Source organism: Ambystoma mexicanum, chromosome 7q (assembly GCF_040938575.1).
Source record: "Ambystoma mexicanum isolate Mex_15411 chromosome 7q, UKY_AmexF1_1, whole genome shotgun sequence".
In the NCBI taxonomy this organism is placed as follows: domain Eukaryota; kingdom Metazoa; phylum Chordata; class Amphibia; order Caudata; family Ambystomatidae; genus Ambystoma; species Ambystoma mexicanum.
This window is the reverse complement of record NC_090941.1, coordinates 738244417-738270211: the sequence shown is the minus strand read 5'-3', so window position 1 is coordinate 738270211 and position 25795 is coordinate 738244417. Positions and strand designations below refer to the sequence as shown.

The 25795-nt window shown below is 44.0% G+C and overlaps 1 long non-coding RNA gene across 1 annotated transcript in view; it reads right to left on the bottom strand.

The window, feature by feature from the left end:
- Positions 1 to 25795, bottom strand: part of LOC138527816 (uncharacterized) — a 96806-nt gene that overhangs the window by 39046 nt on the left and 31965 nt on the right. Inside the window, exons 3-4 of the long non-coding RNA XR_011284052.1 lie at positions 693 to 856; positions 320 to 387 (exon numbers count right to left, since the gene is read on the bottom strand). This is a non-coding gene — a long non-coding RNA (uncharacterized lncRNA). The remainder of the gene's footprint in view (positions 1 to 319; positions 388 to 692; positions 857 to 25795) is intronic.

Below are 25795 nucleotides of genomic sequence, written 5' to 3'. Positions count from 1 at the left end.
CGTGACAGATCTGCCTACCGTGACCGCTGCATCCGGCAGGGTCAGACCTGCCAGGCACAGCCGCTCTGGCAGGCATACTTATAGTTTGCCAGTCTGGAAACAAGGGTGCCTGTGAGCTTACCGGCAGCCTTGTTTCTGGACCGGCAAACTTATAATGAGTCCCAGTGTGCCCAGTCAGCTGTGGACCAGTGGCCCACATGATGTAGGCCTGCTAAAAAAGCATAGGTGCGGTTCGCAGTAAATGAAACCAGGGTCAGTTTTGCTTCAAGTAAAACAATACCCAATGTCAAAAGGAAGCAGAGGAAGGCATGTACTCTACCTTAGAGGACGTATGGTAGCAGGGCATAATACAGCCATCATAATCCCCATGGAACATGGCTATTTATCCTACAAAAAAAGCAAAAGGGTTACCTTGGAGAATGGTACAGGATTTACGTCCTTTAAAGAATATTGTTGAAGCAGAATTCCCAGTGGTTCCTAACCCCACCACCATCCTGGGTAATATCCCCATGGAAATGACCTATTTACTGTGATAGATCTCAAGAATGCATTTTCCCATTACATCCTGAGTCCCAGTCCCTTACAGCATTTGCTTTCAGAGGTCAGAGGTTCCAACACACTTGTTTGCCCCAAAGGTACTGAGTCTCCCAGTATTTTTAGCAGAGTATTGAACATTGAGCTAGGGTACTTACAAACACAGACCACAGTGATTCAGTATGTAGAAGACCTCCTGGTCTGTAGCATGACAGAAGAGATATGTAGGAATGTCTCAGTAACATTCCTGACTTTATTGGCATAGAAGGGTTACACAGCGGACAGGAATACACTTCAGTATTGGCAGCAAGAAGTTGTATACCTAGGGCAGATAATATCATCAGCAGGCAGAAAAATAACTCCAGAAAAGGCCAGCGCAGTGCAGAACACAACCCAGCCTACGACAGAAAAGCAGATGCAGCAGTTTTTAGATTTATGTAAGTATTGTCGAGCATAGATATTTGACTATTCAACATATACCAAATCCCTACTGCAAGGATTAAAGGAAGCACATAAAGCAAAAGGGCCCATTATCTGAACACACCATATGATTGAATCGCATCAGGAGCTTAAGAAAGCAATCAGCAGTGCCTCAGTACTGGCTACAGGAGATTATGAAAAAAAATGATCTTTGTTCTCCCATTCAACTGTTCAGGTGATGACAAAAGTCCTGACACAAAATGCCTCACTTGGACCCATGCCTCTGGCTTACAACAGTGGGTGTTTAGATCCGGTAATGCAGGGAAACTACCCATGTGAGCAGGCTCTAGCGACAGCTACACTTGGCTAACAGAAATCATCCACCATCACCATGGGATGCCCTGTCCCCCTTTACGTAGAAGATGCAATTTTTGCAATCCTACAAAAATCAGAATCCACTCTCACCACCTAATGAGCATCAGGGCATGAAGTGATTTTGTCAAACTCCTCCATTCACACTGTCAGGTGCCACACTGTTAATCCAGCAACATTTATCACAGTACCAGTACAGCCAAATGGCACAGTACATGATTGCACTACATATAGGGACACAACTGATGACACTGTCCGTGCTAAGGAAGATGTGCTCGAAGAAGGGAAGGTGCTTTTCATTGATGGTTCATCAATGATTGATCAGAACACGAGAATAAGGCAAATGGAAGAAGCAGTGGTGCCACTCCCCTTGCACTACTCGGCACAAGCAGTAGAGCTGCATTAGAATTGTCTGAAGGGTGGTCCACTTACTCAGATTCAGCTTATGTCACATCTACTGTGCATTCAGTCCTGTCCAGATGACACACAAATGGATTTAATAGATCAGACGTTACACCAGTGCAGCATGTCGCCTTACTCTTTAGGTTATAGATGCATTAGTGTTACCTAAATCAGTCGCCATAGTGAAACGTGCAGCTCACATGAACAATGTAGACCCAAATGCTTATGTTAACAGCGCAGAAGACTAGTCAGCAAAGAAAGCAGCTTGTTTAGAAAACCCCACTGCCACAGTATTCTCCGAGTTATCCTTGCAACAAGTAGAAATGATGGCCCCTTACAATGCACTTCCCCTGACCCAGATTATTGAACTACAAGCACAAGCTCCCCAGCAAGAGAAAGAATTAGAGACAAAAAGGGAATGCTCTGTGTCTCCCACAGACCTCATATGGAGGCAAACATTTCAGGGAAACCAATTATGCCGCAAGAGCTGCTCACCATCGACACTCAAACAGTTGCACTTTCTTTCCCTCACTCACATCCAAGCAATACATTGCTGCCAATTTGCAGCAGTAATGGTTTTTCCAAACCTCCTAAAGCTCATTAGTGATTTTGCATCAAATTGCATTACTTGCCAAAGCTGCACTACTGGTCGCGTCCTTAGGACACTGAAAACGACATTACCCCAACCTCAGGGCCTTTTAGACACCTGCCCACGACTACATGTACATGGTTAACAGGCGCAGTAACTTTCGGTACCTAATTGTTGTGGGTTGCCCATTATCCTGATGGCTTGAAGCAGGTCCCTTTGCCCATCTAATGCTAAATCAGCAGCCAAATTGCAAGAGCAGGAAGTTTTTCCCCAGATGGGAAATATATGACTTCATCAGATCAGATAATGGAATGCGCTTTTTCAATGAGATTTTCAAGGAAATGTGTTCTTTATTAGATATAAAACACAAATCGTGCTCCATTTATCACCCACAAGCCGATTTGATAGTGGAGAGCCTCAGTGGGTTGTTGAAACAAAGGCTTGCAAGACTGTTTGACACGCTGCATAAGAACTGGCTGCACTGTTTTCCACTTGCTCTTTTATTCATCTCACCCCACATGACATAATCACAGGCAGGGTACTGCACACTCCTTTTGCACCTTCATGCACAACCTCTTATGCACACACCTCTGCTTAAATTTGCAGGGAAGGATTCTAGGGGTAACTTAGTGAACAAACAAAATCTGTCAGATTTATATCTCGCCAGATTTTGCCCCATCACAACAGTTATGACTCAATGGTAGAAGATTCACTACCAGCACCACAAGAGCCATCACAGTGTCAGCAACTACAGATCTTTCCAGGTGATAATGTGTTTGTTCGGAGCTTTGTGCACAAGTGAAAGAACCTACATTTGTTGGACCTTACACAGTGATCTACTCTACTTCCACAGCCGTCAAAGTCTCTGGATGCAAAACATTAATACAACTCAGTGATATCCGGAAGGACAGGAGTTCCATCACCCCCCTCCAACAGCAGGATGAACAGGAGGGAGGAATTAGAAAGGGAGTAACATTTTAACTTCCATACGTCCATTTGGTCGACTAGGCATTTCACCACGAGATCGGGGAAACCAAGATGAAATTAGACAGTATATGCATTATTTTGTTGTTATTTTTTGCATTTTTAGTTTCCTCATGCTATATGTGCTTTGTTCCTCGAACGGGTGGGTCTTATAAAGTTACTAATAGTGAAAAGGCATTAACAAAAATTAATATTTCTATGACACGAATGAAGAGGGATATTTCTAACCAAAGTGGTATCTAATATAACGATGTGCATCACCACTCAGAGGAAAACATGTGGTTTTGCCACATGCAGACAGTGGGAAAGAGACAATGAGTGACCCTTGTTTTCCTTGTTCATTGATTCTGTATGCAGCAGCCACACCTAGGTTATTTGTGCCTCAAGAGATGCCACCAGAGATAGCAACTTGTTTAGTTCACCTAGCCTTATGTAAGGGACAGGAACAATGCAGGGAAACAAGCTCCAAGTACAGTGGGTGGAAGTTAATGCACCAGTGCATAATGACAATTATGTAGAACTGACAACAGAGGCCAAAGAGTTGAATGATCTTATGCATCCGTATCAAAGAAGAGCACAGGCACAAATGGCTGACTTTTTTCAGGACAGGTCAGTTAGGAAAAATGTGTTGATTTTCACAGCATCATCTGCATTACCTCAACCTAATCATCAGAGCACTGTCTTCACTCCACTACAGCTCTCCTCTCCCGCTGACAGGTCTGAGCACCTAGCTGTGCCTTTCAACATCCTGCATACCACCCCAGTCAAGCACTCCCAGCAGAAACCCATCAGACAAACCTTCAGGTCCTTCAAAAACAGAACACCCCCAACTGAAATACGACCGTTTATTTTACTTTGAAATATGTATATAGCACTATCCGTGGACTTGAGGACATTAGGGCACTAACAAAAATGAAGTGCAAAGGTGAGGGAGAACTAGAAGAGCAAGGGGCGAAGAGTCATACTTTAAACAAACAACCAGGTTTTCAATTTCTTTTTAAAACAAGCCAGATTAGGCTGACACCTGAGATCCAGGGGGTGGCCATTCTAAGCCTGAAATGTAGAATACATCCCTTTCTGCCTTTCTGGTTCTACATCTGGGAATAGAAAGGAGTTTCTGCTTGCTTGCTCTGAGGGATCTACTTTGGGTTATCTCAACCATAAGGTGTTGTGGATAGCTGGGCATAGTGCCCTGGATGCACTTAAAGGTGGTAACTAGAAGACGATAGCGTCCCGGGCCTCCACCGGGAGCCAATGAAGCCCTCTTCTAGCGGCGGGCATGTGGTCACGGCTGGATAGCCACATCACAAACCTTACAGCACCATTCTGGATAACCTGGAGTCTTTTTTCCTCTGTTTTACTGATGCCAGTAGGCTGCAACAATAATCGGTTTTATATACCGATAATTGCTCTGACTATATTCTCGGATTTGCCTGGCTAATGAAGGGCCTAAGGTGAGTTAAGAGTTTAATATACTAAACTGCTGATAACACAATACTGCCCACATGGGCCTTCATAGTCATTTGCTGGTCGAGAACTACACCCAATGTTTTTACCCTCTTTAAGGTTATTTTGACATCCCCGAGAAGCAAGCTCTCATAAAAAGGGACACCTGTGGAGCAGGTCCACTGGGTGCCCACAATCAGGAGTTCCGTCTTGCCCTTATTCAGGGCCAGGTTGTTCTCAAACATCCAATTCTCAAAAACAATGTATACTCCGTTCAATTCTGCTTTGTCACTAGAATGAGTACCCGTCATGGGGACGACACACTGAGTGTCGCCTGCATAATTGGTGAACATGATGCCCTCCTGATCCAACAGAGTAAAGAAAGGCACCATGAAAATATTGTAGAGGCAGGGGGAGATACAAGCCCCATGTGCTACGCCAAAATCAATGGCAACTGGAGATGCCTCTATGTCCCCTGAGAAAACTCTACTTTGTCTGTTGTTGAGAAAGGAGGCAGTCCAGCAGACTGCTGCCAGAGAGAAGTTAGCAATCGCCTCCAACTTGGCAACCAGTAAAGAATGGTCAACCAGGTCGAAGGCGGCCGAAAGATCCAAAAGCATAAGCATGGAGGCAAGGCCCTTATCCATGCATTCCACTCTCTACTTGAAGCACTCAATGCCACTGTCTTAGCCTCCATCGACCGACATGCACCTCTGAAATAACGCACCTGCAAACCAAAATGGTAAGGACCCAGGTACATGCAAGAACTCAACCCCAGCAAAAGAGTCATTTGAAACAAGAGAAAATCTGGTGCAACTCCAGGACAGCATTGAATCTGCCACTCCTCAAGGAACTCCAAGCAAACCGCTGACAACTAATGAACACAGCCGAGGCCTCCTAATATCAGAATATCATAGCAGAATCCAACAACAACAGCAGAGCCCTCTTCAAATTGGTCAAGCACTGTATCAACCCCCTAACCATTCCTGCAATGCCACACTCCATTAAAGTCCACTGCCATCAACACCTTCTTCATCAACAAAATCAGCTAGATTCACCACATAGACACCAGCTCTACATCCACAGACCCACCTCATGTCCCTGCTCGCCAAATCTCCACACAGTGGACAACAATGAAGACACTATCGACAGAGGACTTAGTAGAAATCATGGCTGCCCTTAAAGGCCCTCATCGTATACAAACGACATCCTCCAAGTGTACATCCTCAAGACCCTCCCCACAAAAACTCTCCTTCCCTACCTAGAGATAATCAACAGCTCCCTAACTCAAGGCACCTTCCCATTGACCCAAAAAACAGGACAAATCTTCCATTTTCTAAAAAACCCACTCTGGATCGCGACAACCTAGGTAACTATCGTCCCATCACCCATCATCCCTTCCTAGGTAAGATCATCAAAAAAATGGTAGCCCCACAACTGCAGTAACACATTGACACCAACAATCACCTCCAAACCTACAAATCCCGGTTCAAACCCAGATGCACCACAGAGACAGCAACCATACAGGTGGTCAACAATGCCCTTAACATCCTTGATGACGGCCACCCCTGCCTCCTGGCTCTACTCAACCTCCCAGCTGCTTTCGATACAGTAGACCACCAGGTGCTTACAGACACCCTACATCGGTGCATGGGGATCAGCAACATTTTGCTATGCAGGTTCAAGACCTACCTCGCCAACCACCAGCAGTTTGTTCAGATGGACTCCTCTAAATCACCAATGCTACCCACCACCTGGGATGGCCTGTAGGGTTCCATTTTCTCCTCAGTGCTCTTCAATCTATATATGGAGCCACTGGGAGCCACACAAAACATCTACATCTACCAATACGCTGATGACACACAGCTATACCTCAAGATCGACTCCATCAAGGATAGCCATAGACTAAAAACCTGACTTTCGCAGATCCAGTCTTGGATGTCCAGTGCATACTTGAGGCTCAACCCCTCCATGACCAAATTCTTATTCCTCATCGACAATGCTGAACACCCAGACAGACCTGTCTATCAGCCATGAACTCTGAGGGCTTCACACCCGAGCTCACCTCCTGCGCCAAGAGACTCTGGTTCCACATTGACAAACACCTCTCCTTCAAGACAAACATAGCTAAGAAAACTCAGCCAGCTTAGTATCAGCTCCCCTTCCTGTGGAAAGTCAAGCCCTTCCTCCCTCTGGGCAGCTTTAGATCCACCGATCAAGCACTGGTCCTATCCCACCTAGATGGGAGCAATGCACTCCTCAAAGGCCTCCTGTCATCCTCCTTTGTGGCCCTAAGAAGTGTCCTGCACATGGCCGCACATCTCAGCCAGGGTCTACGCAGATACGACCATATCACCCCAGCCCTCATCAACCTTCACTGGCTCCCAATGCATGCAACAATCACCTTTGAGTCTTGCTGCATCATCTATAAGGGAGTTGCCCAGAAGTCATCCAGCTACCTCGCAGAGAAACTCAGCATCTCCGATGGACAGTGCACCACCAGAAGCCAGGACACATTCAGACTTGAAATCCACTGCTGCAAAAAGGAAAGGGCCAGAAAACAAGCTTTCTCTGCCTCTGCCCCAAGACTATGGAACCTCCTGCCCGTTGTCATCAGACCCGGCACGACGCTCCTACAATTCAGAAAAGAACTCAAGACCCTCCTCTTCAAGGAGTCTCTCCTCCTCAACACCTATGCCATCATGTCTCTCTCCCACCACCTGACTCGCTAGACACCGTCTGCCCCTCTTCTCCCCACCACCTGGTACAGCTGTACCCCTCCTCTGAGCCCCTCTGTATCCTGCCCCACGCTTTGTATCTGTTCTGTTCTTACATTTGAAAAGCGCTCTGTTATGCATCTGTAATGTTGTATACCTCTGTAAAGCACTTGTGTATATATCCGTATTATTGTATACCTCTGCAAAGTGCTTCTTTGCTTCTCAAAGCTATGTCTGCTCTCAATAAATACCATAATAATAATAATTATAATAGTAGTAATAATAATAATAATAATAATAATAATAATAATAATAATAATAATAATAATAATAATTACGTTGTCTCAATAGAGCAGGGCAGTGCCAGTCTTCTTTTTTTACAAAGACAACTGTGTTGACGGCTGGTTGGGTGCAGGACAGGAGGAATGTTTGGTCTACCCAAGGGTGTTATCCTCAAAATGAATGAAATGTGCTCTACCATATGGCCAAGTGCGTCAACAGTTTGACGTGGATAAATGAGCATGAACCTCTGATAAGAATTATGAAGCTCACACGGTTTTCCTTGTGTTTCAGAAGCAATGGCTGTATTTTTGTGGGAGCGAACATCAACTTCAATATGACTGCCCACTTTTCTGACATTCGAGGGGGTACCTTTGCTCTCATACACATATATTGGGTGTGCGGAGGACTGGCTTATACGCAACTGCTGCCATTGTGGGGAGGCATTTGATCCATGGCTATGCAGCAAGCTCCTGTGCGCGTGGTACCTGATGTCAACCTTATCACCATTCATAACCATCCCATGTACCTACTGCGCTAACAGGTTTGCCGATCTCTGGGCCTGCATCGTAAATACTGCAGCAATTATATCTGTCTCAAGAGTCAAGTGATAAGCTAAATGCGATACCACAAAATGATATGCACCTTAGCCAAGCTGAAATGTTTTTTGCCTCAATCATCAGTCCTGAGGTGCAAGCAGGAGCAAATGCAAAGTGGCTATAAATAAAAAGGTGGGAGCTCATTCAATTGGCCAATGATACAGAGAATGGATCGAATACGGTCAATGAAGAACTTAGAGCTATAAGAATACCGAATTTGCAGAACCGTTGTGTCTTCGATCTTCTGATGGCCATGGAGGGTGACTTCTGTGCAAAATTAGGCACTTTTTGCTGCACTTAAATACTCTCTAATGATGCAGAAAATGGAAGCAATAAACACACTGCACATTCTGTGCACCACCATGGAGAAAGAAGGTGGGGTGCAGGACAATGACTGGTTCACATCAATATTTTCATGGATGCCCTCATAGATGAGTACATTTCTTAAAGTCTTACTTCTTTTTATCATTATGTTGTTGGTTCTTTTTTGCACTTATCAATTCGTTTTGGGATGCTGAAATAACATGATTGTTAAAGCAATGCCCATTATGTCTCTCACATTAAAACCTATTGACGACACTCCCCTTCTGAAATATGCCCACACCCAGTCAGAGAAATTGACTTGTGAGGACAAGCCTCATATGGTGGAAATATGTCACCCAATTGTTCCACCAGAAACTGCCCTAATGACCCTGGGAACTATTTTGAAACATATGTTGACCCCACTAGGGACGGAGGTTGTTGTGTTTTGCCTTGCAGCCCAGAAGAACACAAAGGGGATTTGAGAAAAGTAATAAAAGTGTGGGCACCAAAGACTCCTTCTGACTACACCGAAGACTCATTTTGATAAGATGAAACATAAATATGTTGTATTTGATAAATTATCTAGAAGTGGGAATGTTAATATGGGGGTGTAACGTCCTAAACATAAAAGAAAATACAGGCTGCACGACGAGTGTTTTTGCCATTTTACTGAAATTTACCTAATTTCTTCATCACTCTAGAGAGTCCATGGACTGCCAAGCACGCGACAGAGTTAGCTAGCAGCACAAATATTAATAATTTTATCAAGAAGTAGGCCTCAGACTTTTCCACCATGTTATATGAGTGTCTCTGCCAAGTTGAATTAGATTCTGTTTCTACTGTATCCTAGAGAGCCTCCAGGCTGCCAAGTACTGTAACGCTTACCTTCAGATGTCCTGCAGGGGCGTCTGTATTCGGCGGTTGACTATGTGTGTGTGGCTCCCCTCCCATGATGAGGCATGATGATAGTCCAAAACCCTCCATCTTCACTGAGTTCGCTGATTGGCACCTTGGGCCGGCACACGGGTTAGGCAGGAGTGTTTTGCGATTGGTTTTCACCCTGGCTGATGTGATGAGGATGGTCACTGAATGGACTGGTGACTGGGTCGCTGTGTGACGTAAGAGCAACAAGTGGATACTCTTAAGTATGGATTTGGTACTTGTCCTCCCTCCCAACCTCCCTAAACCCCCCATCCCCTATGACTGCTGGCTGGCAGGTGCACAGGCTCACCGCTTATCTGTGGCAGAAGATCCCAGTATGCAAGCGCCAACACAAGGTCCAATTGCTTCACTGGGCTACTGTGGTCCAGACCGACTGTGACACATGAGTCTCAGGTGAGTAGAGATGCTTCAGGTGAGTAGACAGTCTCAGGGTGGATGGATGGTGATAGCGCTGCAAGGTGCAAGTCTTTTAGTTCAGTTTGCAGCTTGTTAATTGTGTATGTGCAAAGTGCAAGCTGCTTTAAGGAAATGAAGAGCGTTGGTAAGGGCAGTGCAGCGTTGCAAGAATGTTCATCCTGTGTGGTGTTACAATAATGTCTTGTTTTCCCTTGTATTCCCTTCTGTAGTTATAGCGATGCATCCGGAGTGCTGTAGGAAGACCCGCCTTATTAGGACTTTGGCCAAAAGAAATGAAGGTAAGCAGTCTTCTGAAGCGGGGGCACGCCGTGAGCCAAAACCAAGTCCTGACCTGTGTTTTCTCTTCTTCAGGTATCCAATGTCGGCGGAGAGCAGATCAGAGTGAGCTGAAGCCAAGACTGGGAAGTAAATGAAGACCGGAGCTCCTATGGGTGTTCCCGGTGCTGTAGCAACGCCGCGCTGGAACAGATGGTAAGCGTTGCACTGCTCGCGATGAAGCAGGAGAAACGCAAAGCATGGGGTGTGGCCCAGGGCATGGTTTTATAGCCCTGGGCTGCACCCTTGAACACTAGACCACCTGGGATGGTTCCAACACGTGCTGATTGGGGGCCATCTTGGGTGCCAATTAATGGTATGACCTGGTGGCCATCTTGGTGTAGGCCTTCATCATTAATGCACTGCTGCCCATGCCAGCCAGCTACTCCGAACAGCCATATCCTGCCAATACTACAGGTGTGGGGTAGCAGACCCAATACCCTGGTTGGTTTGGCAGGGCTGCCATAATGAGGAGACTTGCCCAGCCTTCCACTGGGGATCATGACAAGTATGTGGCAGGATAGCCCGGCAGCACACATATTAGCTATTATTCTAAGAGTCAGGCCTCTGTTAAATATTCTCATTAAATCTTTGATAAGGGAGCAGAACACACTATGAAATCATGGTTTTCATTTGTGGCAAATCCAGGCAAATATGTGATAGTAATGAGGAAAGGCTTTAACACGGGAGAGGTGTGGGGAGTAGCACAGGATGCTAAGATATCTGGTCTCAAGGAGGAGAATGGTCTTGTATTCAGTTTATTGCTGGGATGGCGGACTTTGCTCTTTGTACGGACTGTGAATGATTAGGTGAACTGTGGGGGGATACACATCTAAATGTAACCTGTTATTGTACCAGCCATTCCGAATAGGGAACTGTACTAACCAATTAGAACAAGGCAATTTCTGCTGACTTCGTTTTTATATAGCATGAATAGGATGCTTACGATGTAGTTACAAATAATGTTTAGATTGTGCAAAAATGTATTCTAATGTAGTTTTATGACGTCTGATGTGGGTTGGGTGAGTTCTCAGCTTTTCGATCTCACAAGAATGGCTGACTCTCCAAGCTGTTATTTTGCATTTGCAATAAAATTGTGTTTTCTACAATTCGGGCCCTCTCAACATTGTGGATTTTCTTGACGGTCTATACAAGCCAACTATTAGAAACTGATAAACGTTGTGTTTGAAACAAAAACTATGTTTGTAAGACCATTATCTAACCTCTTCAATGTAAACTTTGAGAATGTTTTCAAATCATCCCACACATGTCTTAATGCATTTCTGCATGTCAGTTTAGATATGCTTCACCATTCTCTGGTCAAATATAGTCTCAAATAGCAGAGGTTTATTGTTTTGGAGTGATCTTCAATTAGCATATTTCATTTAAGAAACAACTTCTTTGCCTGATGGATCTCATAACCTTAAACCTTTGAAAATCCTAAACCACTTCCAGCTTTCTGACTCAAACAGATCATCTGCTTATAATATCTAACTTTGATATCTCTGGTTCTAACATCCATTTGTTGTTTCTCCATACATTTTCACCTAATGGTTCTATAACAATGAAAAAGTAAGGGGCATCCCTTCTTGTTCCTTTGGTAGAAAAACAATTATTTGATATGTTGCTATTAACAATAGTTCTATATTTGGCAACATAAAAATCCCATTGATGATGGAAACACACATATCTGAGAACTAACATTTGCAAGCACTAGCCCAAAAAATGTCATCCTGTCAAATTGCTCTTTTGGATGTACAGTTATTGCCTTTACCGGCAACAATTTAATAATGGAAAACTCTTTCAGTACCATCACTGTAACAGTTTTCTGGATAAGTCTCTTCCTCTGTCAAACCCCTGTGGCTCTTTTTGAACAGTATGCGAGTCAAGGGAGCCAGTGTATTAGCTAAAATTTAAGAAAATATTTCCTAGTCCACAAATTTTTTCAAAAACTTGTCTTTATTGAGGGAGCAGTTTCACATCAAGACAATTGACAGAAACAGTGCAATACGACATGAGCATAGTCCCAGTATTGATATACATATGATAGTCAGGCATACATCACAGTTTAAGGTGATGGGGTAGGCGTTACATCTGTGTCAGGCATCAAATCACATAGGTATAGGCGTAATAGCGACCATATATGTTTGGGGCGGCAGGGTGTCGGGACTGACAATACAAAGAGTTCCTCATCATCGTTTACCATGCATAAGTATTTCAGGAAATTGGTTCGGGTTGGTCCAGCGGAAGATTTCCAGCATTTAAGGATACATCGTTTGGCAATTATGCATGAGATATTAAATAATCTTCTCGTGATTTCCATCACTTTTCCAATGTCACCAAATAAATACTTCAAGGGGGACAGAGTGGCCAGGATCGCTGTTATCTCCTCCTGGAGACCTGCCACCTCCCGCCAGAATTCCACAATAACAGGGCACGATGAGTACATATGATATGCCCCAGCATCGGGGGCACCACATTTTGGACATGACCCTGTGCAACCCTCCACAAATTTAACTAGCTTAACCGGGGAATAATGTAGCTGATTCAAGATTTTAAATTGAATCAATCGGAGCCCCGAATTCATTGAGACTGATTTGGTGAGTTGTCAATACCGGGCCCATCTAATGTCATCGATCTGGGCGCCCACGCCCCTCTCCCAGGTTTCTTTGATTGTGTTACATGAAGGGGAGTGAGTCTGCACCAAAGTGTATAGCATCGAGACCCCCTTGCCACGGCCATCCGTGGACACTACGGCTCTAATACATTCGTGTGTGTGGGGTTCCAATGGGAAGGTTGGCCATCTGGCAGCAAAAGTCGCTCTCATACGATGGAATTGAAAGCGTTTAAGCTGGCCTCCCCCTACCGCACCTATGAAATCTGTGAGTTCGCAAAAAGTGCCATTTGGGAACATGTCCTGCATCATAAAGAGTTTGTTTGGATCCCAGGACCATTGGAGGGCCTTGTCGAACGTCGGGGAGATACTAGAGAAGTTCCATAGGGGGATTTCTGGGTCATAGGGGGTCTCCAGGCCAATCCTTTTGTAGTTTCTGGACCAGGCACGTGTGGTAGTATATTCCGGGTCGAATGGACAGACGTTTCCGTAAGTAGGGTTAAGGATGACAGACCGTATGTCATTAGGACGAACTGCATGTTTTTCAAGGAGAATATGTGGGGCCATGTCCTCAGGGTCAAACCAATGTTTCGCTAATTGTGCCTGTGCAGTTATGTAATATAATTCAAAATCAGGTGCAGCAATACCGCCCTGCGAGTATGGTTCCACCATCTTAGCCCATCCCAGTCTGGCAGTCTTCCCATTCCAGATAAAAGAGGACGCAAGTGATTTCAGTTTCGCGAAAAAGGGTTTACGAGGCCAGATCAGAATGTTGTTGAAGTAATATAAGAGTTTGGGGAGAACCACCATTTTGAGTAGTGCCACTCGGCCATACAGGGATAGTGGAAGATTAGCCCACAGCTGGAGCTAATGGCTAGCTGAAGCAGTAAAACCTTATATAAGGAATCTGCTGCTCCGTGACAATTTTCCTGTATAAGGTCAATGCTCTTCATTGGACCGTATCTAACATGGGTAGCAGACTTAATTTTTACCTTAAGATTACAACCGGTACACAATTAGGAAAATGATGTGCTTTCCGTCAGATTTTCTCTTCCAGCCTGTCAAAATTAAAAACTGCAGAAAATGAATTTGTTTCCAAGCGGTATTGAATTGCCAGAAGTACTTTTAATTTGTACAAATGTATGAGTAGGACCAGGGTAGATCTACAATAGTTCTGCGTAATATGCTGCATTTGTGCACCAAACTGCTCACCCCTTTCATGCAGTTTGGCACTCAAATCAGCATGGTGGGTAACCTTAGAAAGAGTAAATCCCAAATACCTTAAAGTCTGAGCCACCAACAATTTAGTATCCCTAATCTTCCAGTAAAATCCAGCCGGTTTAGCCGTAGAAGCTTTAAAACACATTGCGTGTTTTGGAAGGGTTACTTTTTAGTTAATTGTCAGTTGTGCATGAAAAAAAACTGGTGATGAGCCATTGCCGACCCAATTGTGTCCGATCTAAAAGAAGGATACTGTCTGCATAACTTAGCCATATTAACGGCTCTGCACCTTTAGTGGATAGTACTAAAGCAGCAGGAATCAAGTGCTCAGCTAGATCAGAGAGGTACACATTAAACAAGCAGGGGGCCAGCACGCACCCCTGTCTGAGCCCCCTACTAGTCAGTGTTTCCTTTGAGAGTGCCTCAACCATATCCGACCTAACTCGAATAGTTGAGTTAGTGTGCAAGTGGATTAGGATGGACGATAATGAGGCCGGAAAGCCTAACTTTTTCAATTTACTCCACAACTGAGATCTATCAACCATGTTGAATGTCTGGGTCGAATCGACACAGGAAACATACAAAGGGGGTGCATCTTTTTTACAGGCAGTCTCTATACGCGAATTAATGATGAGGCCATTTATCCCAGTAGCCGTATCCCTCCGGAAGTCTGTTTCAAGTTCCAAAAGGTGATTTGTTTTAATCAGCCATTCTTCAATCTCTTTAAGAACAAGGGCAGAAAAGATTTTGCTATCCGCATGCAGGAGGGCTATGGGCGGAAGCTGGCTGGATTTGACTGATCTCCCTTTTTGAATACGGGAAGAATTAAAGAAGTTTTGAATGTCAGGGGAAGAACTCTTGTTTCCACGATTTTTAAAAAAGACTACTGAGAACTGAACGTGACAAATCAGGAGCTGCATTCATCTCTGTATTACTTAGACCACTGTGACCCGGATCCCGGAAATGTGATATTTCTTATATTGTTTCCAATACTGTGTTTTCAGAGAATGTCAAAACCCAACTTTCTTCACTAACAACCCCACCTGGGCTCTTCACGTTTCCTTTGTAAAGTTCTAAAATGAAAGATACCCAACAGTCTTCAGAGACAGATTAGATTGTACATCAATTTTAGGATGTCCCTTACCTTGTACAAGAAACCAATAGCTATTTGCATAGTTTTTTTATGATGGCCTCCAACATGCATTCTCCATCCTTTTGAAGGAGGAGATGTTTAAATGCTTTAACCCAGTTTCTATAGCTTTGCTTCTGCGTATCTAATTCTCTCCTCTGAATCCCTGGGATCAGAAAACCTATTGTTGGCTATTCTAATCTCTTGACACAATTTATTTTTCTTTTTTTGTAGTATTTCATCGAATTGATGATATGATATGATATTTTATTTGTATCATGCTCATACACAAGTGTTTCAGAGTGCGACAAGGCAAGGAAGGGGAACAAGGGAGGACAAAACAATGATCTTACTAGGCCCAGTGACATTGAGAATGCACAAGTGCAGGCGAGAGGGAAGGGGGAAAGTGCAAGGGAGAGGTGGAAAGTGCTGAGCAAGGGATAAAACAAAACTGGTAGTGCAGCCAGCAAGGTGGCAAGTGCAGGTTTAAAGGGCATACAAGGGATATCTGGTAAGTGCAAGGAAGGGGACTGTAGGGTTACAGATACATACCCAAGTGTAGGGGTTGTCAGGAGGCAGTGCAGGTGTGTGACTGGGTGCGCAGGGACATAGGCCCGAAATCAAAGGGTAACCAGGTGCACGGTGCCAGAGCAGACAGATCAGCAGGAGAGAGGAACAAAATGTTCAAAAAATATACCAGGGTTAAATCCCAACTGCCAGTTCAAATGCACCGTAGTTCTACTCCTCAAAGTACTTTTGAGTCTCCAACTCTCTTCAGGGAGGCTGTGTTTCTCTTCAGCTCTTCCTGCTCTCACCTGCAGGGCCAAGAACCTCAGTGTCATCTTCGACTTCACACCTTTTCTCCTCACATCTCTGATGTCTCTAAGAAATGAAACTGCCAACTGCACCTCCTTAGAGGTATTCTTCCTTTCCTCTCCTTCCTACAGAAGCTTACTGTCTCTAGAGCTCTCTCTTTGACAGAAGCAAACAGGAAGGTCTTGAAGTGCTTCCAGAATCGAAGATGGTTCTTCTCAAGTTTCAGAGTGGCAGGAAGGCTGTTCCAGAGGGGAGCCTGAGCCTAGGAAAGAGATCTACCCCCAAATCGTTGCTTGGAGAAGTGACTGACCCTGAGGGAGTTGGAGGTGGAGGAGCAAAGAGATTGAGTGGGAAGGTATTTACGGAGGGAGAGTTGAAGGTATTTTGGACCCATGTCCCAGAAAGCCTTGTGGACAATGCAAAGGATCTTGAATGTAATACTTGCAGCCACCGGGAGCCAATTAAGAGATTTCAGGGCTCCAGAGATATGATCCCAGGGCTTGAGGTGAAGGACAAGTCTCACAGTCCTGTTCTGGATGAGTTGCAGAAGGCAGAGAGTAGAAACAGGCATATTTAGAAAGAGGCTGTTACAATATTCCAGCCTGGAGAGAATCAGAGCTCTAGAGACAGTAAGCTTCTGTAGGAAGGAGAGGAAAGGAAGAATACCTCTAAGGAGGTGCAGTTGGCAGTTTCATTTCTTAGAGACATCAGAGATGTGAGGAGAAAAGGTGTGAAGTCGAAGATGACATTGAGGTTCTTAGCCCTGCAGGTGAGAGCAGGAAGAGCTGAAGAGAAACACAGCCTCCCTGAAGAGAGTTGGAGACTCAAAAGTACTTGGAGGAGTAGAACTACGGTGCATTTGAACTGGCAGTTGGGATTTAACCCTGGTATATTTTTTGAACATTTTGTGGCTGTTGGGATTTAACCCTGGTATATTTTTTGAACAGTTTGTGGGATCCAACCCTGTTACCACTTACATTTGGGATGTAACCCTGTTATTTTTTAACATTGCTGGGATCAAACCCTGTTATTACTAGTTTAAGGCTTCGAAAGACTGGGAACTAGAGTGCCCACCTGACCTTTTGTTTTTTACTTAATGTTGCAGGAAGCCGGGTTCCTGGAGGCAGCAGCACCGGGGGTTGGCATGCCCTCACTCTGGAGAGCCATAATCATGTTTTTCCCCCTCCCCCAATTTTGGGTAAATTGTGTGTGTTTGGAGAGGAGTTAGTTCCTGGTCTCCTGAACAAAACATTGTGCCATCACTACAAAGACCTGAATTCCTTGAGACTGTAATTAAAAAAGCAATTGGCAACAGCTGAAAAGAAACACAGCCTCCCTGAAGAGAGTTGGAGACTCGAAAGTACTTGGAGGAGTACAACTACTGTGTATTTGAACTGGCAGTTGGGATTTAACCCTGGTATATTTTTTGAACATGTTGTGGCAGTTGGGATTTAACCCTGGTATATTTTTTGAACATTTTGTCGGATCCAACCCTGTTACCACTTACATTTGGGATTTAACCCTGTTATTTTTTAACATTGCTGGAATCAAACCCTGTTATTACTAGTTTAAGGATTAAAAAGACTGGAAACTAGAGTGCGCACCTGACCTTTTCTTTTTAACTTAATGAGAGCAGGAAGAGGGCCAAGGGAGGCAGGCCAGAGAGTGACAGGAAAGGAGGGTGCAGGTGTGCCGATGAGGAGAATCTCAGTCTATCATCAACTATCATTGAGGCAGAGATCATTGGCGGCACACCACTCCTGGATAGCAGACAGACAATCAGAGATGAGAGAAGGTGAATAGGTGAAGAGGTGGCAGAGGGAAGCCTGAAAACGAGCTGAGTGTCATTCGCATAGCACTGAAAATTGGAGCAGAGAGCGGCAATGAAGTGGGCGAGAGGTGCCAGGTATTGGCTGAAAAGCTGGGAGGGACGCTAGACCCTTGGGGAACACCACAGGTTGAGAGTGAGATAGATGAAAGGAAGGACCCAAGTTGGACCTGGGAGGGTCGAACAGAGAGGAAAGAGGTCAGCCAGGACAGCTACTGCCATTATAGCCCGGGAACCGCTGGGAAGTTGCCTTAATTTCATTAAGGATAAAAGCAGGAAAAACATCTGGTACAAAAACTGCACATTTTTGTGACAGTGTGCAAGAATACATGAACCTAGTGATGTTCCTATTGAAGTCATCAATTAACCTAGGGCTCTAAATAACCGAAGCCTTCCTGCCATCCATCACGAAACTCCTGCAAGTGCCATAGCTAAAATTCAGAGTGACCAGCATGATGATCACTGCCCGCATACAGTGATCATTTTCACTATTACTTATAATTTGAAATTCTTTTCACCAATGAAAAATATATTCTGAAAAACAGATGTAGCCGGAAGTGGTGAGAAAGTGGTGTTTGCGGTGGATGTCAGTGTTTTCTTGCTGCCAGTCCATGCGGAGAAACCTGTTGCTGGAACCCGAAAGCACTTCCTTAAATTGTCCACACACGTGCAGAGCGTGGCACGGAAGTGCTGGGTAAGTGGTGGTTTGCCGTGGATGTCATTCTTTTTTTGCTGCCAGTAAATGAGGAGGAGCCCGCTGCTGGAACCTAAAAGTACTTCCCTAAATTGACCGCACATGCATGTAGCAAGGCGTGGAAATGGTGCGAAAGTGTGGATTGTGGGTATTTCAGTCTTTTCTTGCTGAACATTCCATGAGGAGGAGCCTGCTGCTGGAACCTGAAAGCACTTTCTTAAATTGTCCAAACACGCGTGGAGCGTGGCACAGAAGTGGTGGTAAAGTGGTGGTTTGCAGTGGTTCAGGAGTGGGCGCAAGAAGTGGTAGCAGATTATTGAGACACAATACAGTTTATACACCTTGTACTACTGTTATGCCAGCAACCACAAAATGATATCACCTGCGACGTGGGGAATGTGCTACCAACAAAAGCCAGGTGGCTATTCATAAAGCCGACGGAAAAACTGCATAAAAACTCAGAGGGAAATTTGGAGTGGTTGAGCTGAATGAGTCGGTGGGAAAAATGCAAGACAACAGTAATAATGCACAGAATAAAATCACCAACTATCTTAAACCCACGACTAATCGCTCTATGATGCCCTGCACTATTCCTCCCTCATTGGAGGATTGGAGGACTTGGGTGCAGGAGACCTTGCAAACTCATCTGGATTACCCCATTGATAATAATTAATTGCTTAAGCTAGTACTTGGCTTACAGGGGGGGACTCCAAATCATGCAGAGCTAGTGCTGAGTAGCGAAGTTAATCAAGACGTTGCGTTCCTTGCAGATACCAGTTTGTGTCCGCCTACTAACTTGTCATCCACGCTGAACTTGGAGGGAATACCGGCAGATATATACAACTCTCTGTGATCTAGCCTTAATGATTCTTCATCCTCCTCGGTATCATCAGAGGAGGAGTGGCGTAGAGACCCGGAACATATAATAATATTGAAAACTCTCTACATTATTGGTGTGAAACTGACTATAGAACAGTTAAAGATAAAGGAAGGTTTAGTAATACTGTTGGATGCAATACTGGTCCACAGTACTGTGGTGGGAAAGCTAGGAGACATTGGCCACTTGCAGGAGAAACCGACTCTCTGCTCCTCTGTTATAAGTGTTGCAGACACACTGGCTATCCAGGGGGCACAAGCAGTGAACACCGCTGTAACAACAGCAACAGATAGGTCAGAAAACCACCCAACGGGAAATGCCTCTGCTTACCAAAGGATAGCCATATCTAAAAGAAATAGGTCAGAGCCCCTAATACTGTGGTAGTGAAAAAGAGTACAAAGAAAAAGGTGGCAGTATCAACTGAAGCATTAGCACAGTCACCTACTGAAGACCTGGAACCTATTGAGATGGAAACGAGCATCAAACTCCTTTCTGTATGATCACAAAGAGTGGCCTGGAGAGACCCAGAATCCTGAACTTGCAGGGGCCCCTGGACCGATGGGCAGAGATTGGCTTTGATAATGGGTGTTTCTTGAAGGTACCACTATAACTTCCCCCGGAACTAAAAGCACAACGGAAGGGTTCACTAAACAAGATGGTATTAACCTGAGACCCGTATATTAAGAGCCTCTATGTAAACCCTGCCACATAAATGCAAAAGCATGGATCAGCTTTTGGAATGTATAGACATTAAGAATTGCGCGGTCAGGAAGATTACAGTAGTGGACATTTACGCAACAGTCCTTTTTTGAACCTGGCAAATATTTGGGAGCTTATACATTAACTGCTGCAGCTTAGAGATGTTTCCTCTGATGATTTGGAGCTGGTGGAAATCCTGATGACTGCTACTGAGGCCAATTGGACTTGGATACATATTGCATCATGGATTGCTTATGAACTTATTATGCATTATGCCACCCAGTTTCTGGAGCTTGATTATGAATTTGAGAAATATCAGGTTCTCCTGGTCCGAAGAAGAAATGACAAGACAAGACAGAAAAACTTGAAAAAGGGAATTTACTAACAGAGTTGGATATATAATAAATTGCAAGAAGGGTTGCGGGGGCAATTAATGAAGGGTACACTAATACCAACGATAACGCATTTGATCATTAACGGGGAGAAAACCTAGAGGAGGTTGATTAACCGCAACCCCAGAGCCTTCACTTGTGTTTTCTTTTCTGGAATACCAGGGGCCATAATTCCCTTTTGAACGCCGGGGACGGGTTAAGCACAGAAATATTCGCACTACAAGAAACAGGGCTGTTAGAAGGAGTCACTTTTGATGGTTACAATGTGATCTACAGTCCAGCTAGAAGGAATGGAATGGGGAGACCGCACAGAGGTTTAATGATGGGAGCCAGAAATCCTATAGGTTAACAGAAATATCTGATATGTCAAACCATCATATCCTTGCTAGACATATAAAAATGAAGAGGACGGTGTCAGATCTCAAGGATTTGCTACTAAACAAATACAGCCCTCCTGGTAATGTAGGAACATTGGATATCATTGAACTCTGTGATAATATTATAAACAATTGGTTAAAAGCTTACAAAAAAACAAGTGATTTAATGCACGAAATACAGTAATAGGGACAAATCCCAAAGGCAGACAGTTCTGCCGCTCTGGTTTCTCTCGCGTCGGCTGCACAATAGGTGAAGGACTCCTTCTACTGTATTTCGGACAACAGTCATATGGATTATTTTGCAATAATGTTGGCCCTGATTTGACAAAGGCTCGTGGAAGCCGAAACGCGTTATTAAGTAGAGGGCTACTGTTTTCATATATAGCCACGACTTATACAGTTTATGCTATTAAACAACTTTTTCCATTGGCGCCGAGTCCTGGAGTCATCTGTGTTTTTTCTGGCATTTTATATGGACGTTATGGGCTTAATATCCATCCGAATCCAGTGACCAGCGACAACTGATTTAAATTAGTGAACCCATTATTGTCAATACGTGGCAATTAACAGGGATTGTAAGGAGTCGCCTGCTTGAGCAACTTTAAAAATAAGCCCCACTTTATTTAAGACTCCTCTTGGTATTTGGAGGAAAGAGGTTTTATAGTTTCTAATTTACATTGGCTATGTAATAAATATTTCGACCCATATCGCACTTGCACTACAGGAAATCAAAGAGAAGGCCTATACGTGGGACAGGGACTAGCTAATGACAAAATTTGAGTTGTAAACACGCTACTGGTGTAATGAAAATGTCTTATTTATTTATTTGTATTTATTTATTCATTTATAAAATGCGCTAAACACAGAGGTATCAAGGCGCTGTTACAAGCAGTTACTCTAGTACTTAGGAGGGAGGTAAAAGACAGGTGGGGGCGAAGCAGGTGTTTAATTTCCAGATTAGGCAAAGAGTGAAGTCTTCAGTGCTCTCCTGAACACCCAGTAAAATTGTGCTGCTCTTAAGGCTGGCAGAATTGAGTTCCATTGTCTGGTCGCGAAGGTGAGAAAACTTGCGGCTCCAACTTTGGATCAGTTGAATTTCAGCAGCCGAAGTGGGTTAGTGTAGGCGGATGTGAGCATGGGCTATGGCGAACTTCTGTGAGAGAAAAGGAGGGGCTACGTTGGAGAGGCATCTGTGCATGATCGATAGGATCTTGAAGATAATTCTTTCACTAATCAGAAGTCAGTGAATGCTTCTCCTATCACCAGAGATGTGATCTCTTTTGGGAATGTCGAGGGCAGCTCTGATAGCATTGTTCTGGATCACCTGCGTCTTACCAATGTTATGTTTTGAGGTGTCTGCAGAAAGTGCATTGCAGTAGTCTAACCTTGCACCGATAACGGCTTGCGCTATGGTGAGGCAGCAGTCTAGCGATAGGAATGCTCTGGAGGCTACATTGGAGAGGCATCTGTGCGTGATCGATAGGATCTTGAAGATCATTCTTTCACTAATCAGAAGTCAGTGAATGCATCTCCTATCACCAGAGATGTGATCTCTTTTGGGAATGTCGAGGGCAGCTCTGATAGCATTGTTCTGGATCACCTGCATCTTACCAATGTTATGTTTCGAGGTGTCTGCAGAAAGTGCATTGCAGTAGTCTAACCTTGCACCGATAACGGCTTGCGCGATGGTGAGGTAGCAGTCTTGCGATAGGAATGCTCTGGAGGCATTCATCACATTTGTCGTGTGCTCAGCGGATGAGGCAATGGTGTTCACCTGTTGTGAGAGTGAGAGGGTGGAGTCCAGGTACACTCCTAGGGTCTTTACTGAGGGACATGCCGAGATTAGTGCACCATCAATGTTGAAGGAACCATATTTCAGGTCAAGCTTCTTTATAGTTGTCAGGTATCCTACCACCAGGATCTCAGTCATGAGACTGATGATAATCATTCAGACAAAGGCCGTGCTTGGTCATCCAGGCTTGGATCGCGGGGTAAACTTTTTTTAAGGCAGCAGGGTTATGTGAGTAGGTGCCGGACAAGTTAGTGTCTGAACTAGGTATGACTTCAACCACTGTATTTATAAGCACTATGCATGTCCTTCACTTAAGTCCTGTTAAAAACAGGCACTGGTAAAGCCAACAGTTTTGGTTTGTGTATTATTAATAGGCATTGGACAGGCACTGCCATTAGATGCTATGTACATGCACCATTTTGCATCTGCTACCATCAATAGCCAGTTAATACCACTATGGCAGTGCCTGGTAAATGTCTTTCCCATGCCTACACAAAAGCCCAAACCGTTGGCATGGACAATGATTGTTGTTACTTTTTCTTGGCGTGATTGCACACTCCCCAACATTACAATTGAATTCTGCTGCAGTCCAATCATAACTCCCTTTTTTAGTTTAGATTCTTCATGACTATATTCCTCAAACCTTGCTTATTCCCATCATCTACTTGCCTCTGTCCTGTCCCTCATCTTTCTTACTCTGACCCCCTATACTCCCACTTTTTTCCCTAGCTCAATCCATTTCCTGTATTTCGATCTGGTGGGATTTCTAAATGGTCATATTGGCATTGGCACAATATTTGTTTTGAGACAGGTGGTATTGGAAACCTGTGAGAGGGTTCTGTGAGATTCATTAAGATGCCATCCTAAAGTTCTACATCTCATTCAGTACACTGTGTTGTTAGAGGCACTTGTTTTCTCCCTCCTGCTGCATTGCTGCTAAAGACTCATGATTCTCACAAAACTGCATTTTTGTGGCACAGTAAGTGGTGTGCCCACACTTGTCAGAATTCAGTTAATGGTCATATCAGTTCTGTTTACCAATGTCTTACTTTATTTCTCTGTATGATGGAAGCAATCTTTTCATTTTCTATGTTGATACTTAAGACCACAGGTGTTTAATGCTATTCTTATTCATCTGTGGGCCTGTGTATGATTTCTTACAGGTACAGTGAGTTGTTCATTGTTAAAGTTGTGTAACTATCATGCATGAATGCAAGAATGGTGTGAACTGGGTTCTCCCAGCTCTTTAGAATGAGTAGCAATACCCTGGAGATGGACAGGGATGCAGATTTGTATTCATACATCAATAATCAAAATGACTCAGGTAGTTTGGCAAAAGGAGAGTCCGTTTTAATAACAAGCATATAAAACAGGGAGTACAACGAACATCAGCAGTCGTTCGATCCTCTTACTCAATGCATTTCAGTCGAAACTTAGGTTATATTGCATAAAATCGTCATCATTGATGTTGACCTGCGTCACTACCCACGTGGAAAACTACAAAAACCTATCGGATTGGTTCTAAGTAAATGTCTAAGCATATGTTCCATATCAGTATAAAACCGTGAAGAAAAGTGATAGGGTGTTTAACATCAGGTGGGGCAACGAAGCCCTCCCTAAAACATGGTCACTATGAACGTCACTAAGTACACAACCTTCCATTGGCTACACAAACTATAGGACTCTTGATTACACGGTCCTCTATAATTGGTTGGCTTCTAACCCCTATCAGTACTTTTCCACCTACGTTTAGCAGCACGCAGACTGAACATCCAGTTGTTAGTGGGCTCATCAAGAAAACAAACTTCCCACCAATTAGTATATCAATCCATCATCACCTCAATGGTCCAGTGTCAATTAGTGCTTTGAAGTTTGGCCTCAAGTTTGTACTGTGCGCTTGAGAATTTTAAGGAGTGTATGCACAGCCAGCCCTCATGCATAGGTGTGACCACCTCATCCTTCCAATGTCTTCTTCACACATGACTGGACACCATGAAATCAAGCTTTTTATGTATTTAATATTCTTTTTTTTGGTCCTCTGATGTATTTTGTTTTGCTCATGCTTCCTGAACAGGAGCCCCTTGTTCCTTCACACAATTTTTATCCAATGTCAGCCAAGTCCTGGTTGATAAGACTTTTGGCTTCCTGGCTCCTCCTATCTCTGTCTGCTGAGATTCATTTTTGCAATTAAAACTTGCTTCTAATTGTAACACACTGGAGTGAGGCCTTCTTATTCATGTTCAATACTGCTTTATAACGTACAATGGAAACACCCATTTTTTATTTGTCCATATGCATCTATAGAGGTATATTTAAATTGCCGCTTGCCGCAGTCTATCTATTACAAGCTTCATGATCATTTTGCTGCTTGCGTTTCCATTGCATCTGTACATGTGTAAACTAACTTGATATTTTCATCCGTTTCTGTGGCATAAGCTTCTTTACCCTGAGCCCAAGATGTCACTTGTCCTTGTTGCTTTCTTGATGCTTTATAGAATATCTGCATTCTCCGATCTCTGCATCGCTTCCGTGTGCATCATCTCTTTCTGTGTGACGTCACCATTCATTCTTGCCTTTCAACTGCTTTACTTCTTCAGGAATCTCATTCAAATGATCATCATATTGTCTTGCATGCAGGTACGGTTTTCACAATGGATACATAGTCTTCCAGATTTTCTTAGGTACTGGGACTCTTATGGGTACTACACAGAGTCCACACTCTGCTCTTTGCTGATTCAATTGTTCTGCATACGTTACATACTTTGGTTCCCATTCTATAGGTAATATGAGCGCAGCTGTTGGAGGGGGAGAACTTGACTCCTCCTCTACACTCCCCCCTCGGAGCGATTTATTGACCACTCTCCCATCATCCTTCATATCTAGACATCCTTGTCTGAAGAACTGCTTCTTAGGGATGCATATTTTTTATAACTCCTTTTAGACATCCTGCTGATTTCACATGCTCATCCTTGTTCCATGTCATGAGCATGCATTGTCCACTTGGACTGAAATAGATGCATCTTCCCACATATTTCTT